This window comes from Gobio gobio (assembly GCF_949357685.1).
Source record: "Gobio gobio genome assembly, chromosome: 5".
Taxonomy (NCBI): domain Eukaryota; kingdom Metazoa; phylum Chordata; class Actinopteri; order Cypriniformes; family Gobionidae; genus Gobio; species Gobio gobio.
Genome location: NC_137101.1, coordinates 41,903,664 through 41,920,045, shown reverse-complemented (window position 1 = coordinate 41,920,045; position 16,382 = coordinate 41,903,664). Strand labels below are relative to the sequence as shown.

General features: G+C 37.3%; 1 protein-coding gene across 1 annotated transcript in view; it reads right to left on the bottom strand.

The window, feature by feature from the left end:
* The window catches only part of LOC307126546 (uncharacterized protein), a gene marked incomplete at its 5' end in the record, with an annotated part of 1,586,879 nt that overhangs the window by 1,159,457 nt on the left and 411,040 nt on the right, over positions 1-16,382 (bottom strand). The window lies entirely within an intron of this gene.

The following is a 16,382-nucleotide window of genomic DNA, read 5'->3' as shown; positions in this document are numbered from 1 at the left end:
GAATGGTCTAAAAATGGCAAGGGCATCATCCAGATTAACAATGTTTTGCATCCTGGCAAAAACATATGTTGCCACATTTTGCAGCCCTTTATCTCCTGTCTTCCTTGAGAAAGCTGTAGACACTAGTTGCCGATTTGATATCTGCCCAGGTTTTTTGCTTTTGGCAGATGGCACACACCCTATTAAGGTAAGCCGGCATGCTTTCTTTATTAAATGCCAAAATTACTCCCTGTATAAGAGCCCAGCTGTAATCTGTCTCCACCTGATGAATTTGTTGACTGGTGTATTTTGACAGTTTGAGGAGAAACTGCATTAGCCAGAAAGTTATTGGAGGAATGGAATGCTCGCTTGATATCATCTCACATACTGGAAGTGGAGGTGCGTCTCTTCCTTTACCTGGCAAGGTAAGAGTGTAGTATAGGGTGGGTTTTGTTTGATGCAGAATTTTTGAAATGACACTCCCAGTGGCATCTAGGTAAAGGGTGACAGTGGATCTGTGTCTCAGATTATTAACCAAAATTTCTATTCCTGTTTCTGTGAACAGATGAGCCCCAAAAGGATCCACCTGGAAATGTTGGACATACCCAGTGGTCAAATAAGAGGCAGTGTCACATTGTCTGATTATGGACTGTGTGAGCTGAGTCTCTAGAAGAATGTTGTCATGTTGCTGCATGGCTTTCTTGATTTCATGGGAAATCACTTTCAAAATGTTTCTGTTTAGGCTGTGAGTGATGTTACCAGCAAGAAGTTCCTGAATGGGTGTGTTTTGCAGCCTTTTATAATATTCTGTACTTACACCTTGAAGGACAGCTTTTGCTATATTTCCCCTTCTGACATTACTGGCATGTCGGAACTGTTGTTCATTTTTTAGATGCAAGATGTTTCCAGTCCGGCACACAGTTACAGGAATAACTCTTTGATGTTTGGTCTTAATGGTGAAGGAATACCTTGAGCGGCAAGTTGAAAATGTACATTTTGCACATATTTTTAAGTATGCACACAAACGCTTCCGACTCCCTATTACGTAAAGCGGAGAGGACAAGAAGGATTTTTTTTCTTGAACTGATTGTAGAAGTAGTGGGTCCATGGTTTCCGTAGTTTATTGAAACATTTCAATGGGCAAATTTTGTTCCATATCTTTGAATGAATAAACATTTTAAATTTAGTTGGAGTTCGTGGCACATGTTTATAAGTTTGATCCCCTGTTTTTGATTATCTCTTCGTCTTTTTTTCTGGATTCTCTTGGACACGGATTAAGTTACTGTGGTTGTCAATTGCCAGTGGAACCTCAGGGTTCTCGATCACCTGTAAGTTGTCACACTCCGGGTCTGTCTGTCCCCAGTCATTGATCTCATCAGACTCCTCATCTTTTTCCAGATTCTCTGTCCGTATACTTTTGGTTTCATTTTCCTGTTGCTTCAAAGACACGGTTGGCTGACATTCAGATACTTTTATATCGTTGTTTGGTTGTAACGTAGTTCTAATATTCCTCCTACAACGAAAAAAACATTTTCAAGTCTTTACATCATATCCGGGAGATAAGTCAGTAAATTCGAGTAAAATCACAGCTTATCCCGTGCGAATGCCCCACGCAAAATTCAGTAATTTTTCTAAATCACACGAGGTCCCCAGATAATAGCCTACTTATCCCGTGCGAATAGGGCTTTAGTTGTTTTTTTTTTCACAGTGGGTCATAATATAACATATCTTTGTCAGTGCGTTTTGTGGTGTTAGGAATTGTTTTTCAAACTCAAAACGTGCGTACACCACCTCCTGAGCTGGCGTAGGATTTGAATGTGCCGTACACCAACGTCCATATTGATAAATCTCAAAGTCACCGGTTTTGGGTGTACGCCAGGTGTACGCTGGAAATTTGGTGTACACACTTTTGATAAATGAGGGCCATTGTGTTTAAATGAACACGCATTTTGATTGGTAACATTTTTAATGAGAACAGACTGTCATTATTTTTACGCCAGCTAGAGGGCACGTATAAATATAGGTCTTAATAAGGTGCTTGAAAAACGACCTTTTTTACAGTAATGCAATGGTTATTGACATAACCTTTAAAGGGGTCATAGAATGGTACATGCACTTTTACAAGTTGATTATACGGAAATGTGTGTTGGCAGTGCCTGTACACAACCATCCTATAATGATAAAAATACATCCAGTGTTTTTTTTTTATCTCCTTATATGTTTTCCCCTGTCTCAATCACTGTCACTTTGGGTGCTCGAGCCCCTGCCCTTTTTCAAAATGAATCAAAAGTGCAATCAAAAGTGCCCCTCATATATATATATATGTGTATTAGATTAGATTCAACTTTATTGTCATTACACAAGTATAGGTACAAGGCAACGAAATGCAGTAAGAGGCTGGTTCGCCCGAACAGGATAGATAGATAGATAGATAGATAGATAGATAGATAGATAGATAGATAGATAGATAGATAGATAGATAGATAGATAGATAGATAGATAGATAGATAGATAGATAGATAGATAGATAGATAGATAGATAGATAGATATATATATATATATAATTTTACATATTGCCCCTTTTTTACATTTGAGCCCCTGCCCTTGACGAACTCTCTGCACGGCCCTGATACACTCACTGACTGACGTCACTCACTTTACGCCGCATTCTCGTGCATTATTCGCGGGCTAAATGTTGACATTTGTCGTGAAGTTCGCCTACACGGATTTTGCATCTAATGCTGAAAAGAGCAGCGCTAAATGTTGTGTGTGTAATCGCACAATTGAGGAAAAGACTGGGACAACTTCAAACTTTAACAGACATCTGTCACGGATGCACCCAGAAAAGTAACTAAAATGCTTTCCATTGGCTAACATTAGCTTTAAAAAAAAAACTATTATTGCCTAATGCATATATGATAATAAACAGAGGAAGCTAGGGTTGGGCGATGTCTGCCTATTTGGCATCAGACGTCGACGATGTACAGTGAAGCGAATGTACAGTGACGTGACAATAACTGCCAGATTCAAACTGTGCTTTCTGCAATGGCTGCGCTGAGCCAAAGACGGACGCGCTCAGCGCTTAATCCCGCTTATGTTTATTTTAGACTTCAGATATTTAAATACATATAATTTATAGCAAAACAATACATTTATAGTTTGTAAAATTCACAATGGTGTCTATGGAAGCAGCAATAAACAATCCTTTCAAATATATTTGCCGACATGACATACACTACAGGCCAAAAGTTTGGACACATTACTATTTGTAATGTTTTTGAAAGAAATTTCTTCTGCTCATCAAGCCTGCATTTATTTTATCAAAAATACAGAAAAAAAAAATTAATATTGTGATATATTATTACAATTTAAAATATTTGGTTTTCAATTTATTATACTTTAAATTATAATTTATTTCTGTGATGCAAAGCAGAATTTGTCAAAATGTCACATGATCCTTCAGAAATCATTCTAATATTCTGATTTATTATGAGTGTTGGTAACCGTTCTGCTGCTTAATATATTTGATAAATAAAAGGTTCAAAAGAACTGCATTTATTCAAAATAAAAACATATTTTCTAATAATATAAATCTCCTTTACTATCACTTTTTATCAATTTAACACATCCTTGCTGAATAAAATTATTGATTTATTTCAAAAAAAGAAAGAAAAAAAATGACTGACCCCAAATTACTGACCAGTAGTGTATATTGTTGTTACAAAAGATTTCTATTTTTAAAACATTTGCTTTTTGCAAACACAAACTTATTTATCAAAGTATCCTAAAAAAGTATCACAGGTTATGAAAAAATATTAAGCAGCAAAACTGTTTCCAACACTCATAATAAATCAGAATATTAGAATGATTTCTGAAGGATCATGTGACACTGAAGACTGGAGTAATGATCCTGAAAATTAGGCTTTGCATCACAGAAATAAATTATAATTTAAAGTATAATAAATTGAAAACCAAATATTGTAAATTGTAATAATATATCACAATATTACTTTTTTTCTGTATTTTTTTCTGTATTCTCGAACACGGGACTCGACTCGGACTCGAACTCAGGTAATGGTGACTCGACTTGGACTCGACTCGGACTCTTCTTTGGTGACTCGGACTTGGACTCGGAACACTGGAACTCGAGACTCGACTCGGACTCGAAGTTGGTGACTCGACTACAACACTGGTGGTAACACTACACTAAGCTTACTTTTGTAGATGGTTTATAACGATGTCTGTTACTGATTAAGAAGTAATATCAAAAAAAATCTTATAAAATAACATCAATCTGTCAATGAACTAATGAAAATGAACAATGAAAATGCAGTCCATTTACCATTTAACTAACATATACATCAGTAAACACATAGCAACTACGCTACTCTGCCAGTACAAAGATAGATCAAAGTGACATGACGTTAACCAACCATTCAGAAACGTCCTGTTCGAACTTCGTTGGGTTCGTCATCTGTTCCTGGTCCAACTCCGGTTCAAATTGATAAGATTGCTCAGATGTGTCCTCAGAGACTCCCGTTGCCATTATTTCTCGAAAATATACCCTCAACTGTTGTCAAGGCAACACTCCACGTGTGTTGTGGTGTTGTGTCGGGTCGAACCCAAGCAGAGGTGGACAGTAACTAAGTACATTTACTTGAGTACTGTACTTAAGTACACTTTTTGAGTATCTGTACTTTACTGAAGTATTATTTTATAGGGATCCTTTTACTTTAACTTCACTACATTTGAAAGACAAATATCGTACTTTTTACTCCACTACATTTCTATCAAGGTCCTCAAAGTCGAAAGTCGTTTCTGTAGCAGCTTTAAAGGGGTGGTAAACCACGATTTCACTATTCTAACTTTAGCTAACGTGTAATGTTGCTGCTTGAGCATAAACAACATCTGCAAAGTTACAACGTTCAAAGTTTAAAGCAAAGGGAGATATTTGCTTTTAAAGAAATCAGTTTCTAAGGACTACAGCAAACGGCCGCTAGGGACTACTACACATTCACCCGGGTTTTGCTGACATCACCAGGCCCAATATTTACATAAACCCCTCCTCCGGGGAATATGAAATAAGGGGGGGTGAGGCCATTTTGTATCGCGGCGCTGTTGTGGTATAGTTAGGCTGGAGTGTTGTTGCCGCGATGCCAAGGAAACGCTGTTATTTTCATCCGGATTGCAGGTCTGGGGTACTTGCTCTGTTCAGCCTTCATAGGGACGGGGGTGCGTTGCAGAGCGTTTAAAATAAAACATGTTATATGCACGTGTGTTTGAGTCAGCGGGGAATCAGGCACGCGCAGGGCTCCCTGCAGCACATCCACAGAGGAGAACATCCACCGTCTTCGCGATTTCAATGCCAGATTTGCACAACGTCAGCTGCGTGAAAAAAACACTGCCGGTGCGTGGATGCACGACGCGCGCGCTGCACATTTCACGGAGGACAACACAAACTTCCACAAACTTCGCGAGTTCAATACAGGATATGCACAACGGCTTGTCCTGAAAGCTGGATTTACAAACAGAAGCTGTTCACGGGCCACAACCTGTAAGTCTGATTTATTTTTCATCGATGTGTTTTCCTGTAATAGGTTGTAGCAAGGAAGTAAACAGATGACAACACTGTTCTGCAAACCAGTCTGTTAAAAGCTCATTCATACTTAACGTTATCCGACGAACACCTATCGTTACAAACACTAACGTTAAAATCTCAACAGCGAACCTGGCATTAGTGTAAATGATTCTTTGATTAGAGCTTTTATGTATTGTTTATCTACAGGCATGCTAAACATGGTTCTGTGTGTGATTTGGCTAACTTACTAGTTTAAGCCAGTGCTTAGTGTTTGTTTTGGGTTAGTTCTTGCGACAGATATTTGGCTATAATCGTTCTAAAAATACAAAAGTTAAAGTGCCATTCAGTAGCAATCATTATAGATCCGCAGTCTTTACTCTTGAGGACTGAACAGGTTCTGCTCGATCATCTTCACTCAAATGTTCTGGGTCTGATTCGGGCTCCAGGGTTTTTCCTGGGTCAAAAATGGTCTTCGGTGGTGGCTGACAGACATGGTCATCCACACATACACAGTAAAAAGTACCCTACCCACGTGATCTGCGATCGCAATACTGACAATAAATTTAAAATAAATTCAAAGAAACAGTTTGTAATTTTTGCTTATCTTATTTCGATACCTTGATTTTTGTTTCTTTTGTTCCTCATTTTTACACTATTTACAAATAATTGTTTTGGTATATAACATATCAATTTTAAAAAAATAGTATTAAAAAAATAACAAATAGCCTAATTTTCTGCCATATACAATTTCTTAAAATTATCAGCTAGCTAATAACTTTGTTCTGGTTTCACCTCACTCCAGTCTAAACTAAATGATTTTAGGCTATTTATTTACTACACATTGTCAACAGAAATAAGCTGAAAGACTGTTTATAATTAAAAATAATTCTTACTATCCACTCTTGCTAAATTGGGTGAGCACACTTGTGTTCTCATTTCAGATGTTGTTCTGAGTAAATGATTAAACTGATTCGTGAGTTCAGTGTTGGACAGTTCAGTTGTTCTAACCAGTCGTTAAAATGATTCGGTTCAAAGGAGTCATTAGGTCGCGAATCGGACACCAGCAGACGCTTTGTGTGTGAATCCCGTCTGTTAGAACATCGCGAAAGATTTGTCAACACACAGAAAACACTTCATAACTGGATAGGATTTGTTTCCCGTTTATTGAAAGTATGGTTTATGTCAGCTGGTCGGTGACCGTGAAGAGTTAGCGTTTTTTGAGCGCAATTCACATCCAGCGGTAGTTCAAGGACAAAAATGTCCGAATCCACCACGTGCAACATGGATTCGGTCTTCCGACCTTTTGATTAACGTGATATGTGATATATTAGAATGCTAAAACGGTGCTTATTTTGAAGACCGAGAGCGTGCGCGCGGGGTAGGGCTCTCCGCTCGTTCGCTCTGTCATCAGTTAACATGCGCCGATCACAAGCGCAGTAGATCTACATCACTCATAAATCACAATAACTGATCAAATAAGGCTTTGGCGGGGCAAAAATTTGTTTTGGCGGCCGCCAAAAAAATTTCAATGTAGGAAAAACCCTGGGCTCAGATTGGTATGGTTTTATTGACGCCGTTGTTTCTAACACTGACCAAAGCACAGCCTCCGGTAAGGGGTGTGACGTTTCCGACATACGTGCACTAGGCGTTTAGCGAATCACAACACACTGGGCCAGCTGACCAATCTGAGCCCATCGCGTATTTTTGAGGGACTGGCTTCATACAACCCGGAAAGCATCAGACCGTTTTACAAGGAGGGACAGAGCAGTGTAGAATAAAGGTCAAATATATGAAAAATAAGGCAATTTTTTTTAAAACGAAGCATGAACACATGTTACAGTGCACCCCACAAACACAGTCAAGCCTTCAAAAGAATGTGTTTTACCACCCCTTTAAAAGTCAGTGGATGATTTTTTTCTTCTTTAAACGTTTTTTTTTGTGTTTTTTTTGCAGACAGCCTATCCGTAATCACTCTTGTATAGGGTCATGTGAAGTTTCCCAAAAATGTTTTTAACATTGATCAGTTTACAGCTAAATGGAAGAAGACGGTTCCTTGGCACAGTGTGTGCACCCATGGCTATACTTAAAAAGTATGTTTCAGTTTTCTCAAAAGATTAAAGATTAGTTTAGTTACACTTTGATGCATGTCTCATAAAATGTTCAAAAATGTAAATGTTTGGGAGAAAGAGAAGAGTAAACAGTTGGGAGAATATTGGATGCGTATCAGTGTATAGGGTCCATGCATTCAGCCTTAAAGTGACAGCAGCTTTGTAAAGAGCTTTGTAACTTTTATACAAGAAATTTAACATTTCAATACTTGTATAAAAATTACAACGCTCTATACAAATGTAAAGAAATGAGTTTAAGGTAGTCGTATGCTAGCATGTCGGATGGAGCATCACTGACTGGCTTAAACCACCTTGGTGGCATAATGTACATATATACAACAATGCAACAATAATAAAATAATGCATTGACATAAAAAAGGAAATTTACTTTTGATACTTAAGTACTTTTAAAAACAAATACTTCTGTACTTTTACTTAAGTAAAAATCTGTTTTTAGAACTTTCACTTGTAACGGAGTAATATTTGACCAGTAGTACTTTTACTTTTACTCAAGTAATAGAGTTTTGTACTTTGTCCACCTCTGAACCCAAGTAGGGCTCGCTGCAGCCTGCAGTGGATATCCAACTCCGGCCACATCCAAGTGTGACGTCAGAAATCCCGCCCTGCAGCTAATTTCATTGGTTACAGTGACGGGTAGGTTTATAGATCAGTGTTTGGTGTAGGCAATTAGTACTTAATTCGTTACAGTGACGGGTAGGTTTAGGGAAAAGAGTTTGGTGTAGGCCAGGGGTGTCCAAAGTCCGGCCCGCGGGCCAAATGCGGCCCGGGGATGAATTTCAAACGGCCCGCAGCGCGTCTATTAAAATGAATTACATGTGGCCCGCCACAGATCATTTACAATTCATGCAGTTTCACACGATGTCACCGCAAGGTGGCAGTACTAGACTTTAGGCCAGGGAAACAGCGCCAAAAGCGGAGCGAAACAGCGCTGCTTGTGCTCTGCGCAACTCGCGAGCTCTGACTCTGAACAAATGTGTTTACCTGCTGAGTAAATGTCTCGATCACACGCCCACTAAACAGCCTTCGAAGCCCGTGAGAAGTGTTCGAGTTCAGCGCGGAGGTCTCCGGTACTGAATTTCTCTGTGATTTGATTTAATTTAAATCCAGTTAAACAGCGCTGACTTAATAAACAACACTAACGTGCAAATCAGCTGAGCCGATTCAAAATAATTTTCAAACAACAATTCGCATTTCGAATGTATCATGGATTTACTGTGGTAACACCTGTAACCGTGATCATTTGTCAGAAATGTAGGTTAATATCTAATTTTATTTAATTTGTGATGTAGACATGTATTAAATGACTAAGAAAGGCCAAATTGCAGACTATTTTTTGTCATAAACTTGCAGTTTTGTGCATTTGTATTTATATGTCTATAGACTAAATACCATTCTATATATATATATATATATATATATATATATATATATATATATATATATATATATATATATATATATATATATATATATATATATATATATATATATATATATATATATATATATATATATATATATAATTACTTGTTGCATTGTGTGCACTGCAAAAAATGCTGTAATTTAGATGTTACGAGATAAATTAAATGACATTAGATATTTTTTCTTGTTTTCTGGAAAATAAAATAAAATTGAAGTGAGTTTTTGTTTAAAACAAGCAAATATATCTGCCAATGGGGTAAGAAAAATAATGTTTCTGTTTGGAATCTTTAAGGAAGATTTTGGAAGATTATTTTTCTAATCCATTAATTAGATAATTTAGTTTGTTTCAAGCAAAAACTCAATTCATTTAGATTCCCCCCCAGGAATCAATAAAAAATATGTAATTTTCCTTAGTAAAAGCATCTTGATTTAATAATTTTTTGATATTTGGACTGGAAAAAAGACAGAAATACCAAGTCAGAAGAGCATGTTTTGTAGTGTGGTTTTACCTGTGGTGATCTAAATAGAGCACTTATTAAATTTAAATAAGAATAGAGTTCTAACTCCGTAATAATATAAACATTTCACCCATTAAAACTTTTTGGTTGATGAAAGTTTTACAGATATTGTTAAATATCTATACATTTCCTGTGTCCTATCTCAAGCTACTCTACTGTCAGCTCAAGCTTTTGTCAAATATATATATAATATATATATATATATATATATATATATATATATATATATATATATATATATATATATATATATATATATAAAAATAGAAAAGGCACCGGCCCCTGGGTATGTCTACAACATCGAATCCGGCCCCCTTTAAAAAAAGTTTGGACACCCCTGGTGTAGGCAATCAGTACTTAATTCGTTACAGTGATGGGTAGGTTTAGGGAAAAGAGTTTGGTGAAGGCAATCAGTACTTAATTCGTTACAGTGATGGGTAGGTTTAGGGAAAAGAGTTTGGTGAAGGCAATCAGTACTTAATTCGTTACAGTGATGGGTAGGTTTAGGGATCAGTGTTTGGTGTAGAGGCAGTCTCTACTGTGATTGATATGACCAATAAAATCGTAAAAATCGGCTGCAGGGCGGCAATGGCCTGGCCTCTCTGACGTCACACTTGGATGTGGGCCGGGTTGGACATCCACCGCAGGCTGCAGCGAGCCCCTTCTCGTCGAACCGAACGCCCCACAGAGCAGAGGGGCAGGGTGAGCAAAGCTCATTATCATTTAAAGTCACATACACTGAAATGACTTGCTGAAAACAGAGCTGGTTTTGACCAGGTAAAATGAGTGTTTTCTTACAATACTAATGAGAATTTTTTATTAAAGTATATTACAAACTTTTCATTTAGACACTAAAGAATCATATTAACTTGTACAAAAATGGCATTCTATGACCCCTTTAAAATACAGAAAATATCAAATAAGATAGCCTATATGTTCTGGCATATTGTGTGTGTGTGTAGTTTATAAACCAATCATAAATTTGTCATTAGGACAATATAGGGAAACAAATAGAATAAAAGTTATTGGTTCTTGTTCAGGAGTGTATTTTATTTCTTAAGTTAAACTTAAGAGGTAAGAAAAAATAAAAGTTGAAGCCATGTTAATTAAAGAAAGATCAGTAAAATTGTTAATTTTATAATATAATAATTTCTGTGCCCGTTACATCTAAAATTATGGCATTCCAAGAAGGTTATGAGAATGTTTTCGCTGAACATTATGAGAACATCAGTCAAGCACAAATAACATCATAAAGACGTTGCAAGAACGTTGTAGGGAGAACGTTTTCGCTGAACATTATCATAACATCAGTCAAGCACAAATAACATCATAAAGACGTTGCAAGAACGTTATGAGAACGTTTTCACTGAACATTATCAGAACATAAGTCAAGCACAAAAAACAAAGACGTTGCAAGAACGTTGTTGTGAGAACGTTTTCGCTGAACATTATGAGAACATCAGTCAAGGACAAAAAACATTATAATTACGTTGCAAGAACGTTGTTATGAGAACGTTTTCGCTGAACATTATCAGAACATAAGTCAAGCTCAAAAAACATGATAAAGACGTTGCAAGAATGTTGTTATGAGAACGTTTTCACTGAATATTATCAGAACATCAGTCAAGCACAAAAAACATGATAAAGACGTTGCAAGAACGTTGTAGGGAGAACGTTTTCGCTGAATATTATCAGAACATCAGTCAAGCACAAATAACATGATAAAGACGTTGCAAGAACATAGTTATGAGAACGTTTTCACTGAACATTATGAGAACATCAGTCAAGCACAAAAAACATGATAATGACGTTGCAAGAACGTTGTAGGGAGAACGTTTTCGCTGAACATTATGAGAACATCAGTCAAGCACCAAAAACATGATAAAAACGTTCCAACAATGTTGTTCTAAGAATGTTTCCTCTCAACGTTACGAGAATGTTTTTGAACTATGAAAACATTTTTAGAATGTTCCTGAAACATTATTTTAGGAATGTTTTTTCTAACATTTACATAACTTTTACATAACGTTAGTGAAAGTTATGGAAACGTTCCCTGTTAGCTGGGTGGGGTCTCATTTATAAAGCGTACGTACGCACAAAACGGGGCTGGAAATGTATGTACGCTAGTTCCCACGCAAAGGTTGTGATCTATAAAAAACAAACTTGACGGGAGAATGTGTGCACCTTTAAGCAAACGTTGAGCCGTGCGTATGCACATACTGGAGACAAAGGGAATTGGCGACACAGATGGTGAGGTTGTGAACTCAAGTTAGATTGTAGAAAATAAATGTGAGAAGAACGATTATAAGAATTAATGACATTTAATTTTCACTCCATTTTATACGTTATATCCACATTATCATGAAGATTAAATCCAACAGTGTTATTTGTGCCTATTGTTTTAGGCTATATACATCTAGTAAAATCTAAACGTAATTCAAAATGTATATAAAAAAAATGCGCACAAACTCTTTTACTAGAGTGAGAAAAGTAATGAAGTAAGAAATTTAAATCTGTTTTCATTTTGATATACACATTTACATTAATGTTCCAGTTTCATTAATGGCCATATGCACTGAAATTACATAAAATCATTACTCAGAATTTAAAGAAAAATTATATGAATTTAGATAGACATTTGCGACTTTTGATCAGTTTTCCTGTGACACGCTGTTTTAATGACAGCAAGGATTAAATATAGGCTAATTCCAATAATTCGTATTTAAACTAAACTGCAGATCTCATGGTATGACAAAATATGTTTTAGCGAGAACGATGATCACTTACTCAATATCACAGACACTGCAGGATTCGGTGGTCGAACGGTCCATTATCCGGTTTGAATAGGTCCAATGATAATCTTACTGTACAACCACAGCTGCACGGACACGGAGAGTAAAGACATCTTCACAAAATTATGAAAAATACCACCCATATAGCAATGTGACATTGAGTCAATGTTGAAATTCCATCAGAATCATCAATTTGGTTGAGGTTGAAATGCCAGTGCTAAATAATATTGGATCAATGTTGAAAATTCAATGCTAAAATAATAGTGGACCAATGTTGAAAATTCAATGCTAAATAATATTGGATCAATGTTGATAATTCCATGCTTTTCAGTGTGAAAAAACAAATATTGAATCAATGTTGATTTTTGGTCAGCTTAATTCTCCACTGGTGAGGGTTACTATCAATCTATCTGTGCCATCATTCAACATGTTAGATCAAATCCAAATCAATTGGGTACATTTCTGTGAAATGTAATTATTCTCAAAGGATGAATCTCCACCAACGAGTGTGTGGATTAACAAAGAAATACTACCATAAATTGAACTCAATGGGACGAACCAGTTAATTATTACAAGTAAGCATATTGTTAATATTAATGTTTTAATTTTTGTTTTAAAATCTCCATCATGGAAAACATCTCCAATCCTCTAGTGTTTTCAGCTAGCTAGCACATGCAGAGAACTTTATAATGACTGTCACAGAGTCCTTAATTCTTGTGGTCATCCAGTTATTTAATTCATATTCTGTTTTAAATGTATATAATGTAGGCTTTATTTTTTAAAATCATGTATAATTTACATACATTTAATTATTTATCTAAAGAATACAGGGTTAATAAAGAATTTTTAATGTTTCCCCTACCGATCGAATGTGCCACAATCCAATCCAGTAGGTGGCGGTAATGCACCTTCAGATCAAAGCGCGGCTTAACAGACTTCAAGCATTGAAGAGACAGAGACAGGACAGCAACAGTGTTTTTTAGAGGCAAGTACACAAAGATTAATACAATTCATCTCAATTTTCATTTTGTGTTTTTATTTATCTTTATTTCTTACAACTTGTGGGCTTCTCCTGAACGAGTCAGAATGAACTGCGACGTTAATAGAGTCACGTGAACGCCCTCCGTACACAACCAATGGCCAGGATATTCTTTAATACATTGAATTTTAGTTTGTTTTTCACCAAATCCTATCATATTTTTATTCAACTCTATTTCTTAAGCTGGGTATACCAGTGCGATTTTCGTCCGATTTCGAGCCGAATTCTGACTTGTGCAACTCTTCTTTGGGTCGGGCTGATTTTCAGCTTTGTCGTGCGTTGTTTGTTGTGAGGTGTTCGTTTATGAGATGATTTTAGTATCAAAATGATTCATCTGTGCGTGCAACGAGTAAGATGTGCATTCGTGGATCCAGTGCCGCGCATGCATTCATTGACTCGTTTGTGAGTCGATCCTATTTGATTCATTTGGATTGAGACAATAGGATCGACTCACAAACGAGTCAATGAATGCATGCACGCACAGATTCTGTGACAGAGTGACCTGTCCCTGTGCCCGTTGGGCGACACACACACACACACACACACACACACACACACACAATCATCCCCTGCGTACCTTGTCCTCCATTCCTGCTGTGGCGGGCGGGTGCACACGCACGCCGATAGCACGCTGGTTTGGTCATCATACACGCATACATATCCACTCCATCTCCATTCCCAACTGTATTTACACTGTCAATCCATGTTCCACGACGTAAGACGCTGCTGACGTGTTATCTGGTGCGCCCGAGCTTCGTTTACAGTCTGAGGAGAGTCGTGAACGCAGATTGACAACAGACCCAGAAGAGAAGACAATGCTGAATAAAGTCGTAGTTTTTGTTATTTTGTTATTATTACCTTTCTGGACATGGACAGTATACCGTACATACATTTTCAATGGAGGGACAGAAGGCTTTAATAATTGTTGCTCAAATTTAATTTTAAAGTTGAGCTCGATTGTGTCCTCTTGCTGCAGCTCCTCCACCACTCATGCAAACTCTCTTCCCGGACCCCTCTGCCATGCCCTCTTACTCTCCTTCCATGCCTTTGGCCTCTTTGATCCATGCTTGCAAGTAGTAACACAGAGGTGGCATCTTTTATGGATGGATGAGGACTGATTGCTGATTTAAGAGTTGTGCAAACGATTTTCACTGGTGGATTAGATATTCATAATTATGTAAGTACTTTCTATCAGCTGTGAATAGATGTTTTCCTTTTGTTCAACACAGTGAATCCAATAGAGCTAATAGAGTCTCCAAACTCGGTCCTGGAGGGCCACTGTCCTGCAGAGTTTAGTTCCAACCCCAATAAAACACACCTGAACCAGCTAATCAAGGCCTAGCAAGACACTGATTAGCTGGTTCAGGTGTGTTTATTTGGGGTTGGAGCTAAACTCTGCAGGACAGTGGCCCTCAAGGACTGAGTTTAGAGTTTGGGGTCTTTCAATAGCTGTTTCATTTCTTTTAATTTTGAAGGCTGCATCCTCTGGAGGACACATCCTGTGAAGGATGCGGTATACGGAGTGTCCTTAATCAGAATTAAACGAGATGTCCTCCGTAGGACACACAGGCAGGAAGTATCACGTTGCTATGCCAACACGTTCACAGTGGCGTTGCACTCTCACACCAGTTATGTGAATGAAAATTATTTTTAACTTGAAAATGACTATGAAATGTTTCTTGCCTTGACAGCAAAGTATTGTTCTAAACGTTTAAAAATCACTAAACACTTGTAATCCTGTTTACCACAGCTATCTATTTAAGTTAATACAGCTTAGAAACAATAACAAGCTTGAAATTACTTAAGTTTAAACACCACATCTTCGTTTGCATGTATATCTGCCCGTGGCGCCATTTTTTTAAATAATATTGAAAAAATATGACGGTTGTTAATGACGACGCAAAGAATTGTGGGTTATCTGCAGCAGCGAAGGATACACCTCATGCACACTACTTACTTTTCTGAAATGAGACAGCCTTGATGACGCGTGCAGCCTTCGAATGCCACCTCTGGAGGACTCAACCTTTCGATATGAGACACAGCTAATGAGATCTGTGGTAACTGTTTTGACAAAGGGTGTGAAACAAATGAAAAAGTGTTAAGGCATTTGCAAGAGAAGACTTCTGCTGTGCTAAGAATGTGTTGATGAAGATCAAGTGGATCCTAGTTTCATGGAAAAGAATTTAAGATGCTTGTTGATTTTCTCATCCTCATTTTATCAGCACTAGCGTCAATTTTAGCTAATGTTAATTCAACACTGTAAAAACATTGTTATCCAAGAAAAGTTAACTTAGAAGATACAGTCATGTCTTCACTATAAGTATGGCATACATAACAGTAGCCGTTGTGGTTTTTCCAGAAAGTGCAGGTGCTCTCCTGTGATGGAATCAGCCCTGCAGCCTCTGCTTTTTGCACTGACTGAGCGATGGAATGGAGAGGGGGAGGGGCAGTGAAACAGCTGGTGGCGCCAAACAATTTATCATCTTTTTTCGTGGCTTCAGCCGGTGCTTCGTCGTATTTTTTTTTTTTTTTCACTTCATGAACTATTGTGAATTTACAATATGCATTCAAATTAACAGTACCCAATGCAAAAGTCCACAAACAGGATCCACACACAAGTCCCTGGTTTGTCCAGTTCGGTCAATGGCGAGTATTCTCACAAATGACCGTCAATGGCAGGGAAAGAGTCAACTACATCTGAAATACTGCCCATCCCTGCTATTAATGAACTTCATTTTTTTTTCCTGACAATACAACTTTTTTCTGCTTTTTTCAAATTGAAAACCAAAATAAGAAAACATACACTGACCTACCTGATACACTTTTGTTCGAAGCACATTTTTACAAACTTGTAAAACTACTACAAATGTTCAGCACAGTATCAGAGAATGAGCCTTTCTGAACAACCAATCAGATCAGAGATA